The 19826-nt window shown below is 35.8% G+C and overlaps 1 pseudogene; it reads left to right on the top strand.

Moving 5' to 3' along the window:
* The first annotated feature begins 5221 nt into the window (after positions 1–5221).
* On the top strand, positions 5222–18661 carry LOC106469781 (annotated as a pseudogene).
* Positions 18662–19826: the final 1165 nt, after the last annotated feature.

Here is a 19826-nt window from a genome sequence, read left to right as displayed (position 1 = left end):
TTAGTTAATTATTGGTTGTCTCGTATAGTAGTAAGTTAATTATTTTAACTTTAATTACGTATGTTCTATGGTAGTTAGTATAGTAAGTTAATAAGAAGAATATATATATATATATATATATATATATATATTTGTTTATTTATCATGAAACCTTTTTTAAGAATAAAATATTGGTTTCTTCTCTTCCGAGTTAGACTGTGTAGTTTAAAGCTATGGACAATACTGAACAATGAATGATTGCAAACTGCACGAAAAGCTTAACAACACTGCTAGGCAGCTGGTTAGCATTTTAATGGACCTATAAAGCACGTGAATAGAGAGAAAAAAACTAGACCAATTTAGCAAACGCAGTCTAAAATTGGAGTTTACAAGCTTGAGGTCTTGAGATAAACTGAGGAAAGATGACACAGTGAAATAAAAGTCTTTTGCAATCTATATGCAAATACTGTCGATTTTCGTTAGATCATTGCGTATCCTTATTCGTCCTCAAGATTCCATAAATGTGCCGATTCTTGGCATTGGAATGCTTTATGTAAAAGCAGTAAATTAAATAATATTTTATATATGCGAGTACACAAATGTTGATATTCTATGAAGTATGAATCGGTAGCTGTTTAATGTTGTTGTTTTTTTTTCATGGAACTTATTAATTCAAAAGTGAGTATGAATTCTTAGAAAGCAATACTGTTATGAAGTAAAGTAAAGAAAAGAAAATATTTTTTAGTGCAAGGCTACACAATGAGCTATCGTCCACCTCAGGGAATAGAACCTCAGACTTTAGCGTTGTAAATTTGTAAAATTACCGCTGGGGACGAAAAGTATAACAGCAAAACAAAAGGTTTGGTTTGTTATGAATTTCGCGCAAAGCTACAGGAGGCCTATCTGCGCTAGCCGTCCCTCATTTAGCAGTGTAAGACCAGAGGGAAGGCAGCTAGTCATCACCACTCTTGGTCTACTCTTTTAACAACGAATAGTGGGATTGACCGTCACATTATCATGCCCCCACGGCTGAAAGGGAGTCGAACTCGCAACCCGCAGATTACGAGTCGAGCGCCCTAACCACCTGGCCATGCCGGGCCCTGAAAGAAAGGGAACTGGAGTTTATAACTAAATGTCATATTATACCAAGATAAGCTAAATGGCCAGGTCAGATATCCTTAAGATTTAGGTACAATCATCTCTAATTTTGAACTACTGACCAAAGGGGCAGCCAACGGCACCTGGTTGCTACAAGGGCCTTATCGGACCCTTTGAACCGAATAAAGGAATTGATTGCCAATTGTTTAAAGTACTTACAGCTGAAAGTGAGAATCGTGTTCAATAGCATCATGCTCCGAACCCTGGACCCTTCGATTCTCAGCCCGACAGGCTAACCACCAGGCCACGCTCAGCAGGAAAGGGCTTAAACGGTTCATAAGACATAATCTTGATTGTGGCTGTTATTTTAAAACCTATATGTGATTTCCGTTAAATGAGTAGAGTAAGTTAAGAAAATCGTGAGTATTTTATTGTTATGTCTTCATTTTTATGCGTTCAACGGTCAATTGGATATGAACTTCGTTTGTTGAAGAGGTATACTTTATTTGGTCCCAAGTGTAACAAAAAGGTAGTATAAAGCGTGGTTTGATTTACTGTTAACTAAATATGATAGTTTCTCGTAAGTTAGCCAGTAGCCCGAGAACCTGAATCTCAATGTGTTATACAACATAGAACCAAAAAAATAAAATCGGAAATGAACCCAAACACATAGCTTATCAATACGTAAGTAAACATCCACTCCAGAAACAATGCCGATTTAACAAAGAAACAAACATAAAACAATGGATAAAAATTATCATTGCTGTTTAGTGAATCTGTCGTTTCTAGTATTTAAGTCAGGAACACGATTATATATCGTATTTACGAGATCCGAAATCGGGGCCTGTGGGATTAAACCATGATGGACTACACGTTTGATTGGGTTCACATCCGGCAATAGCTTGACACAGGAGAGCGGTAATGTCACGACCTACAAGCCATTGTTTTGTGGCTCGGCCAGAATGAACAACGTCTCGTCTGTCAACGTGGTCATTCGTAGAGAGGTGTAGGTCGTGTTCGCATACAATCAGCTGTGATCGTCCAACTACCCAAATGGTACATTACAAGATAACTTAAATATCACTATGTTGTTTCGTGGCTTGCAGACTGTTCAGTAAAAGTTTCTGAAAGTTTAGTTGCCAAACCCAAGTGTGTCCACTGTCCAAGAATTGTGCACTTCTGGACTCATCATTAGAAAACACTTTCTGTTTATCTACTTTACCATTATAGTCCATGCCACGAATATAACTTCTAACGAAATTGGAGCACGCTTGCACTTTTCCTGCAACATTAGCGGTCATTTGATGTGAGTCATTCAAAACATACTTCTTCTTACTGCACGTGCAGGAATTATTGTTTTCAGACGTGACTTGAGCTGAACTGCATTGTCACAATATTCATTGTGGACAGTGGTATTGCAAGTGACCTGCATATTTCTCGATGATTTTGATCGCCTTCCTAACGTCCAACTATGATACTTCGTGAAAATACTACCAATTCTCATTCTCTCTATGCCTGTTTTTATTCCGTAGTATTTATCAGATTATAGCTGTATTTATACACTAGGTTTATTTACATATGACCTCATGGAGTTTTTACTTTATGGGATGTATATTTACTTAATGGTAGGATGTATATACTAAAAACTTAACGCAATGCAACTTTATAGAAATTAACGACAAAGATCGCTGTTTGTCTACCAATTATTAACATTCTATAAGGTCATCAATGTCGTCGTGATATACTAGCCTAACATATATTTTATGTCGGTATTTACCGCAATATTCGTACTTAAGTTAAGAAAGTTTAAAATATTATTCTTTTTTTTTATTTTATTCAGATCATTTGGTTAGTAAATAAAATCAGTTTAATAACTCTTAGTTTAAATTCTACAATTGTACAGACAGCCAACTTTAGTTTAAGTGTAAGAAACATACACGAACTTTTAACATTCTTACTCCAGTGACACGACACAGAAACAGCGCTAAAATGATTAAATCACTGTCTGATGTCTTTACGACCAAAACATTTTTGAATAAGACATATAAATCCTGAATAAAATATTCACTCTTTCTCCAAGAAATGTATGTCCTTCAGTGTGAAGAAATTATTTTTTGAAGCTTTAAGAATCTTTAATTGATTATTAAACAAACTTGACTTTACCTAAATCTTTCTCCGATAAATAATTCTTATATTAATAAAAATATTAAGTTTCTGTCACCGACAGATGCTATTAAATTTGTCATTAAATATGTTTTGTTGCTATTTGCCTGTATAAAATGAAATAGGCGTAATATTACTTCTTTTCGTAAGATGGAATAGAAGACGTAAGATTATTTATTACAACAAAATGAAATAGAAGCCGTAAAGTAACTTCTTTCAACAAGATAGACTAGAAGACACAAAGTTACTTCTCTTAGTCAGATAAAACAGAAGACGTAAGATGACTTCTGTGAAGAAAATAGAATAGAGGACATAAGATTACTTTTGTTCACTGGATGGATTGTTTGCTTGTTTTGAATTTCGCGCAAAGCTACACGAGGGTTATCTGCGCTAGCCGTCCCTAATTTAGCAGTGTAAGACTAGAGGGAAGGCAGCTAGTCATCACCACACACCGCCAACTTTTGGGCTACTCTTTTACCAACGAATAGTGGGATTGACCGTCACATTATAACGTCCCCACGGCTGAAAGGGCGAGCATGTTTAGTGGGACGGGGATTCGAACCCGCGACCCGCAGATTGCGAGTCGAGCGCCATAACCACCTGGCCATGCCGGGCCACTGGATGGAATAAAAGGCGTAATAATACTTCTGTCTGTCAACTGGTATAGAATACGTAAAATTACTTAAGTCAACAAAATGAAATAGAAGACATGAAGCTACTTCTCTCAACAACATGGACAAGAAGGAACAAGATTACTTCTGTCCAGAAGATGAAATGGAAGATATAAGACTGTTTCTTTCCATAAGATGAAATAGAAGACATAAGATTACTTCTGTCCATAAGATGAAATAGAAGACATAAGATTACTTCTGTCCAGAAGATGAAATGGAAGATATAAGATTGTTTCTTTCCATAAGATGAAATAGAAGACATAAGATTACTTCTGTCCAGAAGATGAAATGGAAGACATAAGATTACTTCCGTCCAGAAGATGAAATGGAAGACATAAGATTACTTCTGTCCATAAGATGAAATAGAAGACATAAGATTACTTCTGTCCATAAGATGAAATGGAAGACATAAGATTACTTCTGTCCATAAGATGAAATGGAAGACATAAGATTACTTCTGTCCAGAAGATGAAATGGAAGACATAAGATTACTTCTGTCCAGAAGATGAAATAGAAGACATAAGATTGTTTCTTTCCATAAGATGAGATAGAAGACATAAGATTACTTCTGTCCAGAAGATGAAATAGAAGACATAAGATTGTTTCTTTCCATAAGATGAAATGGAAGACACAAGATTGTTTCTTTCCATAAAACAATATATAAGCTGTAAAGTTACTTCTGGTCCTAAGATGGGATAAAAGAAGTAATATGACATATGGAACAGTCACGTGCAAATATATGTTTGGCGTTCTTGTTTACTGAAGTGATCAAACTTTAGCCTACAGACAAAAAACCTGAGAATGTTAGTGACTGTGACATAGACTTCCAGTTAATTATTTTTAAAAAAAAGCAACCTGAAACAATAGATAACTAAGAGAACGATGTCGTAATGTAAATCCTGCTTGGGCAACAATGAACATAAAAGGTAACTAAGAGAACGATGTGGTAATGTAAATCCTGCTTGGGCAACAATGAACATAAAAGGTAACTAAGAGAACGATGTGGTAATGTAAATCCTGCTTGGGCAACAATGAACATAAAATGTAACTAAGAGAACGATGTCGTAATGTAAATCTCACTTGGGTAACAATGAACTGGGAGCTAAGAGTTTTACATGTAATAATGATCTTCTCTGGAAACCAAATAACCAGACACTACTGAAGAGGAGAAATAAGTTTTACCAAGGTATTACAATGCTATAGGTGTAAACTTACTTAATATTTGGTGTATTTGTTAAGTATCTGATAATGTATGTTAGTAGTTTTCAACGAGTACATAAAGTTCAATTTTGCATATTTGTTTTTTCTAGTTTTCCTGACTTAACTGAAGGAGACGATGATGTTTCGGGTTTTGGAGAGTGTCAGGTATATCGAGGAGCAACTTGTTCTGAATATATTGCAAATAAAACCGTTTACTTGAAGTCTCTGAGGAGCCAAGGATTTTTGGAAGAGAAACTAGCTGCAGCTTTTACAGTCATCGCCACTTCACAAGATGTTTCTGCCCAATGTCAACATTTTGCCATCCCCTCTTTTTGCTACTTTGCCTTTCCTCTTTGTGATGAAAGTTCTCCCATCCCAAAACCGCGGAAGCTATGTCGCGATGAATGTGAGATGCTGGAATACAAAATGTGTAGCCTAGAGTATTCTATTGCGAAGCGCCACCCTGTGATTGGTAAACAAAACATTTTACCTGTATGTGAGGATCTTTCACGTGTTGGATCAGAAGAGAGTCAAAACTGTGTACGTTTGGGCGTCCCTGACTCAGTGCAAGTGGATCCCCGTAAGTTTCTCCGTTTGTGTTTAATTATTGAATATCTTTGAACATTGACCTAACCAAAAGTGGTAAAGTTAGTAATTTGATCAATGAAATCATTAACTTTACCACTTTCTGAAGAAAGTCAATCAAACTATCGACTTTATCTCCTTCTGGGAGAAGTCGACTTCTTTACAAATGTTATGATATTGATTACTTAGTTAGAGCGAAACCGAAGTTTTTTGGACTAAATACTAACAGGTGTCTTGTCTACCACAAAGTTCACTCATGTCAGTAGTTTTGCTAATATACATATACATATTTTATGCAAAGTATTTTAAAGTCCATTTTAATTCTACATTGGCAATAAAAATATTTACACATACTCATTTGCTTGGGTAGTGATAAACGGTATTTGGTATTGTTATTATTTATTAGTAAAGTAATATGATTATATTATACAAATTACCAGCTTATAATGTATTAATAGATTATCTGGTGCATTTAAAACCCTTGATGAATTTGGATTATTAATTGTGAACTTGGACAAATAATCGAGATGGCTTTGGATTAATTCGTTATACATTCTAGTTAGTATAATTTACAACTATCAGGCCCGGCATGGCCAGGTGGTTAGGGCGCTCGACTCGCAATCTGAGGGTCGCGGGTTCGAATCCCCGTCACACCAAACATGCTCGCTCTTTCAGCCGTGGGGGCGTTACGGTCAATCCCACTATTCGTTGGTAAAAGAGTAGCCCAAGAGTTGGCGGTGAGTGGTGATGACTAGCTGCCTTCCCTCTGGTCTTACACTGCTAAATTAGGGACGGCTAGCGCAGATAGCCCTCGTGTAGCTTTGCCCGAAATTCAAAAACAAACAAACAACAACTATCAAGGAAGTACCTGTGTGTGTGTGCATATATGTATTAAATTAAAAACGCTGCATAAATTAAAAGGATTCCAGGGTACAGGCTATAATTTGGAATATAAAAGGTGTCCTGGGTTTTTGGAGGGGACTGCGAAAGTAGGATCCACATTGCGTTGCGGATACACCGTATATCAGTCTTAAACTCCGTTTGGCAACCTCACATGAAGAAACTTATAAAAATCAAATAAAATCATCAAAAGAAGTACAAGCTAGGAGAGCGGGATGTGGGTACTCAAGTCCATAACGTCCCACATCTATATCACCCTTCACTGCCTGCATACAATTGTGGGAAGGTGACTGCTCTCCAAAGTAAAATAAAATAAATAAATAAGGTACTACCACAGGTTTAGATTTGTTGTTTTTAACGCAGTCTTTCTTTTGGATTCTAATTCGCTTGACTGTTTAAATATTAATTTTCTGTACATTTAATTTTGTTGGGGCTTGATTGTTCGTTAAAGTGTCATTTGTCACATGTTTGGGTTTACTGTTTTTAACGCAGTCCTTCCTTTTGATTTTATTTTTCTTGACTGTTTAAATATGAATATATACTTTTTTTGTTTGTAGTTAAGCACAAAGCTGCACTATTTGTGTTGTGCCAAACACGGGTATCGAAACGTATAGGGACATAGTGGGAGGTCAGATCCGAATGCTGACCCTACGTTACTCCCCGGGAGCCCAAAGGACAGAGGTTTGGTGGCAATCGGTACAGCGGGTTGCCAGTTATAAGTGGACACACACACACGCGCGCTTTTGTCAATAAATGCTTTAATACATAGAAACATATATTGTTATTTTAGTTAAATTCATAATGAAGTGTTCAAGTAAAGAATGAAACATAACTTGGGTTTATGTAGGTATCCTTGCGTATGGCTATCTGTATGCATGTGAACAGTGTTTGAAGAACCTTATAAAATTCAGGAGGAAACGTAAGAGTCAACAGTAGTCGGGGAATATTGTGTGGTTCAGCAGAGTAACGTGAAAGGGATTTTTCAAGCGCAACCGAATAAATTTATAGAACTCTGTGACTTGGTTGTGAAGTTTCGACAACTAGTAATTTTTTATTGGTTTTGACACCGATTGTGCTAAATGACACCGCTTCTTAGCACTGTCCACTAGTATTGTTATCTGTGCTTTATTACAAAATATATTTATCATATGAATATACACACACACACACACACACATATATATATATATATGATTGTACCTTGTGGAAGTGTCAGAACTAGTATTAAACAGTTACGATTATGGACAATGTGTGGTTTAAGATGACTCATATTTCAATCATCCAAACACACATGTGGATCTATCTTTATTGACAAACCAACCGTGACAAAACGTATTAAGTAAACCTTAATTTAAAGATAACGCCGCTAATTTGATTGACACAAAATGGTCACAGAGTCTGTTTCTTGATTGATATTTGATTGTGTGCCTCTGGCCTTGGTAACTGCTTGACATCACGAAACACTGAATGAAAGCAGGGTTGAGTTTATGATGCCACACGCAAATTAGTGCTTCTTGCAGTTCCAAAGTGCGTCTCGCTTTCCTTTCTTCCACTTTGTTACCCATTACTTCCCAGCAGTTTTCGATAGGGTTGAGATCCGGGCTGTTGCCTGGTCAACATAGTGTCTAGATCCTCTCCCTTCAAAAATAGTCGTTCACCTGAAGCAATGAAATAAAACCTAATGTCTTTTCAATACATGTAGAGTGAAATTTCCTCTCTGTTTCACGTCTACTGCGTAGAGTGCATGAATATGACCAACCTTTTTAGTTCTGTGGCATTGAACAGAGTCATCCTGTAATTTGCACTGGTCAGTTCTACTGAAGTGATCCCGAGTTGTTGGCCTTAACCGTGACTCGAGGATCTCGATGTACTTGTCGACATTGCCTTTCACAAAATTTAGGCTAACCACTTCCTGACCAAAGATGCATCTTCATATCACGTGACACTACAGATGCTTCACAGTTGCATTCAAACACGTTGGATGAAACTTCTCTACCTCAACCTTGTAAATACTGCTTCCAATCAGACCCGTGTAGGTTGAACTTTAATTCGCCAGAGAAGATCACCTTGCGCTACACTGCTTCAGTCTAATCAGTGTGCTCTTTGGTCCAGTTGAGCCTCATCTTGTTGGTGAGGAAGGGTTTCTTTCTTGGCCGTTTTGCTGGGAGACTGGCTGAATATAGTCAAGACCGAACAGTGCGCATGGTGACAGTGATGCCTGAAGTTCCCTGCCATGCTCTTGTGAGATCTGTGAACGACAGCTGACAATCCTGTGAGCTCATGCGTTTCAGAACACGATCGTCAGCTGCTGTAGAAGTATTGTTTCTACCAATTCCCTTCTGACGCTCCGCACAGCCAGTCTTTCTATATCTCTGCACCCAGCGGATCACAGTTAGACAGCTTACATTTAATTCTTCAAGCAATCTGCCTTGTTGAAAGTCTCTCTTTGCTCAAAGAACGATGACTTGTTTTTTTTTCTTTTTTCGTGGAGTTAACTCGGAACTCTTGGACATGGTAGCATTACACGCACGTTGTAGCAGATAGGCTTCTAAACTGACTCAGTAAAAATCTGTATATATAGCCAAAAACTACTGATGGAATACTCTGAGAGCCTATAAAACTACTGATGGAATAGTTGGACAATACTGCATCATCCATGAAACACATTTTCACCTACATGGATTAGGGCCTCAAAACAGACGATGAATCCGAAGAAAGGTGTGAAAAGTTGGGTGGTGCAATAATTTTTTCACCACTGCATATAAAGAAAGGTTGCTAACTATAAGCACCACTACAAGTTTATATCACACATGTTTCACCCAACCTAAACACACTCATTTCTTAAAATAAAATAATTATTTATATATTTATGGAGTTGAATAATATTTGGAATGTTTACATTAAACACGTTACTTTAATGTTACGAGATGATACAAAATTACCAAACTAACCACCAGGAGAGCTCTGATCGTTTTTTATTTTCAACAACAAAAGAAATCAGATATCATCGCTTTTGTAATCATATTCTATGCATGCTTTTGCAAAATAAAAATGATTCGAAATGAACTCAAGTTTTCAAACCAAATGCTCAAAAAGACTGATTTTATGTAAGTATAAAATCAAGTAATCCAGAATAAAGGGCACTCGCAAAGTTACTTGAAAAAATTTCGATTCTAAGCCCGAGATTTTAGCACACAGTATTGTATTTTGAGGAGTTACGAAATATTCCTTTTATTTCTAATGCGTAGACCTGCTTTCATTCATTCATTAGAATAGATTCTTTGATACGAAAAGTCTATTCGTCTTGAACTGTAGCATATCAAGGAAATTCTTCTTCTTACACGTGAATTGAAACAGTTTGACTTTACTTAGTAGTAATGATAAATCAAATTATGATAAAGTCTTTAGTTAATCTAGCGAATTAATTAAAATCCTGTATAATCACATTAACTTTGTTAAAATTGACCAAGTATGAAAAAACTGGGCGCAAGAATACGTTAAAAATAATTGATATAAATTATTTAATGGCGATAAAAAATATCATCATTTTATGGACATTGTTAACATCATCGGCTTTATACACCATAGATTAGTTATCAACGTAAGCACCCTGTATTTCTTACTAACATTTCCACGGCAGTAAATGAACATAAAGCCTAGAACTTATATTGCAACGGGAGAATAATTATACTTCAGATGAGTACCCGTCTTTAAAAATCTTATCTGTATTTTATCTGTATCCAATTACACACACAAGAAATGCGGTATGATACTGGAAGGTGAGTAATGATGGAGATTTTTCAAAATGGCGTTGATCGATTCAACCATTTAGTCGTCTCGAATTTAGTTTAGTAATGGAACATATAATATCGATGTAATGAAGAATTTCTTGCTGTAGCTGGTACAGCTTTCTTCCTTCTAATAAGATAATCTAATTCTAATAAGATAATCTCTTACAACTAATAAAAGAAACAATAAACGTTTCCTTCTCAATCATTATATTTGAAACCTTATAGCTAGCTATTCCTAATCCATTACTTAAAAAGAACCTCTAAAGCTATTATGTTTCTGCTAGTGTTATGTGACTACAACAAATATACATGTTTGTTCCAGAGCACTCTTGTTACGTTGGAGCAGGCGAGGACTACCGAGGAACAGTGTCTTCCACTGCTTCTGGGCTCACATGTCAATACTGGAGTCATCAAATTTTCTACCAGACTTCCGAATATCCAGAGCTGATCGGTGGGCATAATTACTGTCGTAACCCCGGTGGTACAGAAAGCCAACCTTGGTGCTTCACGGCAGATTCTCAGACCCATCGAGAGCTTTGTGATATCCCGAAATGTGGTAAGTTTCATTTGTTCATTATAATTTCATTATGTAACCGTTCTGGAAGATCTCGAGTATGAATAATTAGTTACTAGTCTTGGCCACTAGAAACTGTTGCTGTAATATTACTTAACAAACCGAAATGTGGTAGTTCAGATGATGGCCCCTAGGAGCAGTTCTTGATGCATGTGATCACCGTTATAGAAATAAAATCAAATACGAAGATCTCTGGGAAACGTAGTAAATTCTTGAATAAGATTTATGATATATTAAATGAAATGCAAATGCTTAAAACTTTCTTTTTTAACTTAATTTATGTCAAGTAAGTGTAGTTTTCGCTGTCATGAGCAGTATAATCGATTATCAGAATATTTAGTTTAAGCTTAAGAGACTTTGAAGAAAAAAAAATGTAATTTCAGTTCTTTCTTATATTCCAGTATGTCCCTAGAAGCTTCACATGTACATATTGTTAAACTTCAGCGGGAAATCGTTAATTTTTGTTACTATGGTAACTGGTTGCAAAAGATTTTCATAAACATCTTCAAAGTACTTGATGTTAAACGTTCTTTTTGGGGAAAATTTTGGATAATTTCAATTTAAAGTTAATTTACAGGCATGTGTTTAAAAGTTCCTCCAACGAAATTTCTATCCAGATTTTATTTTCTTAGACATTTATTGTAAATCTGCACTAGGCTTATACATCCTTTTAACGATACCAACTTAACATTTAAGAGATTATTTGTTATATTCTTACTGCATTGTGTTGAAAAATAAAGCAAACAAAATGCCGTTAAAGTAGAGAAATCATTAGCTACCTTCTGTTGAAAATAGTACAAGATCGGTACGTTAAGTTAACACTAATGACACAAACGCTTGTCAGCCAATGTTATCCCAATTATATGCAGTTTCGTCTCCTTTGTTTTCTTATTAAATTACATTTCTTAAGCGACTTACTAAAATGAATTTACACACGCACACACATATATATATATATGTGTATATATATATAGATAGATAAATTAAACGAAAGGACTGATATGCGTTGATAATGTACTTTGTAGAGTAGGTAGAAATACACAACTTTAAGACTCTGCAATGTAGTCAAGGGATTTGTCAATGTCTAACTAATTAGGAACATTCTGAACAATTCATTTGGACCTCCAATTAATTAGTTGTACAGTTCGAATTCTTGAGCATCTTCATAATCCTGCATAGAACCATTAGAGATGGCTAGGTTAGCTTATCAAGAATGTCAGTAAATCAGGGATCGGAAAACATTACCTCCAAATTTGAAACGGCACAGAAAGTCAAGTTGTTCCTTCGTTGATCTCATAGTTAATCTATTCATAACTGCAAAGTTATAGCAGGTGAGACCTGAACTAGAATGTCTCTTCCTGTAGGCTTAATTAGGAACTAACGCCTAAGACTGCAGGAAAACTTAATTTCTCTAGTTTTATGCGACGTGGGAAAGCAGCTTCATCAGCTGGCAGGATGCGTTTGGTATCGTAACGTTTTTTTATTCAAAATTAATTATAGTTGTGGTCTGTACTTCACTATTATCTCATCTTCATGACGCAATTAATAAACATACCTAAACACATAGTTTTGACTGGAAAAAATTGTTCACGGAGCTGTGGTGAACATTAATTGGAAAGTCCTAACAACACATTTTTCTGATATGTGTTCTAACGAAAATGTTAACATGATCTCTCTAAAACGTCCAACTGTTTGAATCTACAATACCCATTTACAACTTCTTTTTATGTTTAGGTGTATTGTAGGGGAAGTAAGCTTTTTGCTAGGACATTTTATCTTTAATAATAAAATCAGTATTTTGCCTGTCAATTTTGAACCCCCCCCAAAAAAAATCTTATTTATTAATTTTCAGGTAATCAATAACGTTAGTTTCATTTCAACACGTTCGATAAAACTGAACTTATTACGTTATGTTTTCACATTTCTTCTCGCGTTTCTCCTTATTCAATCAGCTTGATTTTCAGATCATCATACGTTCCATAGTAACGTGCCTTACCAGTTTATGTACTGATGTTTACACGGTTGGAACACATCAGTTACCCATACGGCGACGTAATACTTTATGTTTATTATAACAAGTAAAATGGGTGAAGTAGAGTAGTAAATAAAACTCGGGTGTTACGGGAAAAAAATCCAAGCGTAAAGTAATTAAGTACAAAATACTTAATGGAACAAGAATGCAGACTGACATTTTATTTAATAGTGAAGTGTTTTTTATCATGATAAATGTGGTGTTTTAGACTTTGTTATCCAATTAACCTAATCTCTATTGAATTACCCCAAAGTTGGCAAAAGAAAAAAAGTAGTTTTAAATGGAATTAGCAGGTAGAAGTTTCAGAAGAGAAATATAACCAGAGAAAATACAGTTGATCAAGATTTGGACTTTAGACAGTTTTCAATGGCAATAAGTACATGATTGAAATATTAGAGACATAACAAGTTTGACTGATACAAGTTTTCCAAAAATTTGTACTCATATATTGTAACTTTTTTTAAAAAATAGTTTTGTAAAACTTCTTCCTGGTCGTCATATTAGGTTTATATCTTGTTTTGTAAAAGCTGAGCATTACTTAATATAAAATATAACTAACACTAGTCTCAAATAGTATACAAAATTAATACATTTTTTTAAAGTGATGAACAGATATAGCTTTCATTCGAAAATTTCAATAATTAAACTAATTTTTTTATTGCTTACAAAAGCTCCAAGTAAAGATCCATGAGTTTACCATTGACGATCGTAGTGTCACCTTTCGGTGTCAACGTGAACTATCTATAATCATTCAGGCAGCGTTATTCTCTATTTTGTTCAACACAAGGAGCTGAATTCGGTTTGATTACTAACCTGACGTGACAAGCTGTATTGATCTTTATTCTATTATTGATAGCTAGACATGACTTCTACCATAGTATTGACGGTTAGTGCAGACTCTTGGTAGGATAATGGTGTTTTGGGGATAAGTTATTACCTCTAGTACCAGTGTCTTGGTGGTTGATGTATGAGAACAGTAACACATTAAGCGATAACTTAACCATTAAAAGAATAAAGCATTTTCCTCCTCGTTTAAAAGACTTAATGAGCTGTTTTTTTTTCCAAATGAACCTTTGTTGTTTGGAGCAACCACCAATCGGTATTAATCTGATTTATTGTTTTGTGTCCAGATTATCACAGTGTTCGACTATTCTCCGGAAATACCACTTTTCTCTGTATTATTAGCTGTAATATATTACTGTCATAAGCTAAATATGCATGCTTGTATTTGTATAATTAACGTTTTTTTTTTGTATAGATAGAATTGATCTACCTCCTTTTGAAAACTAGGTAATACACAGTCTAGAAGGAAAACGTTTTTGATAAAAACTACAAAAATATTTGTATAGAAAAATATTAAAGTTATGTCATTACTATAAAAAGAACAATAAAGTAGTTCTGGTGAACATTTGGTTAAAAATGTGTGACAACATCGAGAATGAACATCTAACAGACGAAAGGGGATTAAAACTGTGTGTGGTTTAAAGGAGCGTCATTTTGTGATACCCCTGGACCTTGTGTAAACTTACTGAATATCTTTTGTAGATCAGATTGTTTAATATCTTAAGATTATATATCCATTTGCCCCGTTTATCCTTGGGACACATGCTTTAAAAATTTATTAATCAGTCTTATCAGCAGCAGAATTAAAAACAATTATATTTTAGAACACACTTCAAATATTTTAAGCCAAACATAATATTTAATATGTTACTTACGCCACTTCACATTAAACTACAAACTATTGTTGCATTTTCTTATTTCCTTTATTCCTTTCATTTGTGATTTCAATTTTGAAATTTATTTTTTTACAGTTGACTACATGTGGCTATATATCTTGTTACCTACAATAGCTGTGGTTGTATTACTTGGTTTGTCTGTTGGCATTTGGTGTATGAAACGACGTTCCAAGCCACCCCAGGCTCCCAACAAACCCCCAAAGGTGACGATAGGGAATCGCCCCTTGAGCCAACAAGACAATAGCCAAAGAGTGGAGATGAACGCTCTGTTGCCTAAGCCTAAGCTGAGAGCTCCGGAGTTTCCACATTCCTCTATTCGTTTTCTTCATCAATTAGGAGAAGGAGCCTTTGGAAAAGTTTACAGAGGTGAGCTAATAGGCATACACGGACCAGGATCAGTAACTCTCGTAGCTATCAAGTCGCTCAAAGAAAATGCTAATTTCAAAATGCAACAAGACTTCCGGCGAGAAGCGGAAATGATGTCAGGACTTCATCATCCAAACATCGTGTGTCTACTAGGAGTCTGTTTCCAAGAAGAACCACTATCTATGTTGTTTGAGTACATGACGAGAGGCGATCTTCACGAGTATTTAATCTCACGTTCTCCTCGCATTGACCTTTCTGTATGTGGAGAAGAAAACACCCAACACATTTTGGAACTTCCTGATTTACTTCACATTTCCCGTCAGGTAGCAGGTGGGATGGAGTATCTGTCTGGACATCATTACGTTCACCGTGATCTGGCAACTCGTAACTGTCTCGTCGATGAGGGTCTTACAGTGAAGATTTCAGATTTTGGTCTTTCACGAGACATCTATTCTTCAGATTATTACCGAGTTCAGTCAAAGTCTTTGCTTCCAGTCCGATGGATGCCCCCGGAATCCATCCTTTATGGGAAATTTTCCACTGAAAGTGATGTGTGGTCCTTTGGGGTTGTGATGTGGGAAGTGTTCAGCTTTGGTCTTCAACCCTACTATGGTTACAATAACCAAGAGGTAATCGACATGATTCGCTCAAGACATCTTCTACCCTGTCCAGAGATGTGTCCACCACACATGTACGCCATGATGGTAGAATGTTGGCACGAGATTCCTAGCCGGAGACCATCCTTCCGTGAGCTCACGCTCGACTGTGTTCGTGGCAGGCGATGCACGCTCGGACTCTCAGCGTAGCGCATTCGGCCAGCACCCACAACGGTAGTCAACACAGTAGCACAGGCCCTAGCAACAATACAGGCTCCACTAACTTAAGCAGCAACCTCGCAAATGTACCAGGCCAACATAGTGTGCAGCCGCAACTCAGAATAGGCCTCAGCTCTAAAACTGCCCTCAGCTCCGGGAGAGAGTGTTTTCCGGCTTATCTGCAAAACAAGCCGGTGGCACAATATTCGAAATCGGTTGCGCCATCTCCTCCTCTCGTTGCTTCGTATATAGCTGCTCAAGAGGGAAAAGTATCGAACGTTTAAATGTTACCTACAAATCATAATCTAATAACACTAACCATCAAAATGATGACGTAGTAATTACCGGAAGTAATCTGTATGTTTGTCTGTGCCTTGTTTGTTCCATGCACTGCTAACTTCCGGTTTCATTCCGCCTGTCGTAGAATGTACGTTAAAGAAGTACATCTTGAGAGCTACACGTGAGAACATGCTCCCCTAGCTCCTGAAAACAACATGTTGAGGAAGAAACGTAATGTCTTTCTGATTTTCATTACCCGAGAAAGCAAAGCTGATATGTTGTTAGCAGCAACGTCATTGCCTTCTTTTGTTATTGGAACGATAAAGAAGAACAAAGAAACTATATTATCGCCCGCCCCCCGGTGGTTCAGTGGTGAATCTGAGGGCGTAACGTATTAAAAATCGTGTTTTGTTACTCGCATGTGGCAGTGAACATAGCACGATAGGTCATTGTGTAGTTTTGTGCTAACAACAAACAAAACTTACATTATGACAGAATATTAGACTGTTAGTTTGAAATGCCCTTCAATAGGTGAATCACAGTAGTCCGTGTTCGATTAACAGAAGAGATCGGTATCTGTCTAAAATGTTATTTTGAGTCATGAGCGTCAAGCGTCTCCTCAATTAGTTGTCCATTTTCCTGTTAGAAAGACATTGGACCATATCACAAACTGGTACGAATTGCTTACGTTAACAAGTTGATAATATCTTTCACAATGTAATAGAGCGTTTGTTGTTCCAAAATCGTATATCCATAAAGTTACCCAGTCATAAAATACTCCACTATCTCACTCTTTCGTCAGTGCAGTGGTTGTTTTAGTATTTTAAACGTTTTCTTGTATTTCGGTAGTTAATAGATACTGGTTGTTAAATGTGTATATATGTATATACATGTATTGTGTAAAGTTCTGCTGAATTTCTTTCACAAGTTTCAAACTTCCCTAATTTCATTAAAAAATATAGAATTATATTCATTAGAAGTGCAAAAAACTGAAGGCTTAGAGAGCGTAATTTTGTAATATTAATTATGTAAAAAATATTTTAACAGGTAAAACAAACACGTTATTAGTTTCAGTTTTTTTCAGTTAAACGTATTCAAGTTCAAGCATTCCTTCTATACTTCACAATTTTACGGTGGTCAAGAAGTACATTCATATTTTATACTGTAGTCAACTTCAAGGGTGCCTCTATACTTCACATGTTTACGGTGATCAAGAAGTACATTCGTATTTTATAATGTAATCAAGTTCAAGCAGAGATACGTCGCAACTCTACCGTGGCCAAAAAAATACATTCATATTTAATTTTTGATTGAAAAAAACGTGTACACTTGATAGTCTATCGGTTTATAGTTCTCTTCACTGTATTGATAAAACGTCAGTCAAACACAGCCGTCAGATTGCTGATTGTATTGCATCTTATTTGGATTGACTAAACCGAAGTAATCTTCGATATACTAAACCGAGACAAAGGTAATGTTCAGATGTACTAAACCGAGACTAAGGTAATGTTTAGATGTACTAAACCGATACTAAGGTAATGTTTAGATGTGCTAAACCGAGACTAAGGTATTGTTTGGATGTGCTAAACCGAGACTAAGGTAATGTTTAGATGTGCTAAACCGAGACAAAGGTATTGTTTGGATGTACTAAACCGAGACTAAGGTATTGTTTGGATGTGCTAAACCGAGACAAAGGTATTGTTTGGATGTGTTAAACCGAGACAAAGGTAATGTTTAGATGTACTAAACCGAGACAAAGGTATTGTTTGGATGTGCTAAACCGAGACAAAGGTAATGTTTGGATGTGCTAAACCGAGACAAAGGTATTGTTTGGATGTGCTAAACCGAGACTAAGGTAATGTTTAGATGTGCTAAACCGAGACAAAGGTAATGTTTAGATGTAATAAACCGAGACTAAGGTAATGTTTAGATGTAATAAACCGAGACTAAGGTAATGTTTAGATGTAATAAACCGAGACTAAGGTAATGTTTAGATGTGCTAAACCGAGACAAAGGTAATGTTTGGATGTGCTAAACCGAGACTAAGGTAATGTTTGGATGTGCTAAACCGAGACAAAGGTAATGTTTGGATGCGCTAAACCGAGACAAAGGTAATGTTTGGATGTGCTAAACCGAGACAAAGGTAATGTTTGGATGTACTAAACCGAGGCTAAGGTAATGTTTAGATGTGCTAAACCGAGAATAAGGTAATGTTTGGATGTGCTAAACCGAGACAAAGGTAATGTTTAATGTACTAAGCCAAGAATAAGGTAATGTTTAGATGTGCTAAACCTAGTCTAAGGTAATATTTGGATGTACAGAGTGTAAAGTTCAAGTTGTTTTTATTTTCATAAGAAGAGTGTTCTACTAAAGACGCTCCTTCGACAAGTGGGTTTTAGAAATTGTAATGATTGATTCAGATATTCAACCAAAATAGTAAAATGTTCACTTTTATCTTTTTCAACAACAGCAGCAAAAATAGTAACCAAATGTTTAGCCTTAGTGGCATCATTCTTTATAACCTCAATTTCTTAGCCTTGATTGTGTTAATATTTGAATTAAAATGCTCAAGTTTATACTAACATTTTCAAGTTGCTTACGCAGCTAACATTCAAATGAAATTCCAGATGGTATCCTCATTGTTTACCTCTGACAGCGGTGGAAATTTCCGAGATCACGAGTCCAAGTTAACGTTGATGTTTTAAATTTCTTAAAACTGGTATTCGTTTGATGTTCTAGACTGATTAGGGTTAGCGTTTATTACCTTTCATAACAACATTGTGTAAAAAAAATCCCTTCTACAAATCTGACGGTTCACAGTGTGAATTTCATTAGTGTTGATTTTGATACTTACAGACTCAACTTTAATATGAAAACAACAGTTTGTCATATTAAAAACACAAAATGTTAGTAGAGAAACTGAGATATTGAGACTGGAAGAAACACCACTGTTAATTTATTATTTAAGAGGAGAGAATAATCAAAATATCTATCGAACGCGATATGCCTTTTTTCATTCTTTGCTCTATTTGCGCATAATCGTTCTGCAAAAACAAAACAGAACAGAAACACTTTTGGTGGCGTTTATCTTGTCAGCGAGGGTATATTTTATAATGGTACTAGGCTTAGTTTGATAACTGTCTTTATATTCTGTAAATTGTGGAACTGTTTGTTTTAATATTTCGTTTATTGTAAGGCACATTTGTGTCGAACTTGTACCTACACTATCGTCACGTGGCTGTTTCTGATGTATTTCTCACATTTAGCTTTCGGTACATCAAAACTAAGTTATTAAAGTTTGAAGTTGGTATATTCTAGAAATAAAATTGTGACTAGTCATATTCAAGATGATATTAAATACCAAAGTGTGTGAGAGGATGGACCCAAATGCTGAAATATTTAACACTATGTTTCTTCTATTCTAGGACCAATTGCGTATTTGTTATATAAATATAAATTTGATTTTTAATTTGACATACTATTGAAAAATTAATTGAAGTGATAAGAAGATCAGAGCGATTGCAATGAAGGTTTACATGTATCTTTTATGTTACTATGAAAATAAAGTATTCTTATCAAACTTGTCCATTTCATATAAGTAAAACAAACAAAAAATACGCAAGTGCTGCCATCT

The sequence above is a fragment of the Limulus polyphemus genome, unplaced genomic scaffold, assembly GCF_000517525.1.
Source record: "Limulus polyphemus unplaced genomic scaffold, Limulus_polyphemus-2.1.2 Scaffold3654, whole genome shotgun sequence".
Taxonomy (NCBI): Eukaryota; Metazoa; Arthropoda; class Merostomata; order Xiphosura; family Limulidae; genus Limulus; species Limulus polyphemus.
This window is presented reverse-complemented; position numbering and strand designations above follow the sequence as displayed.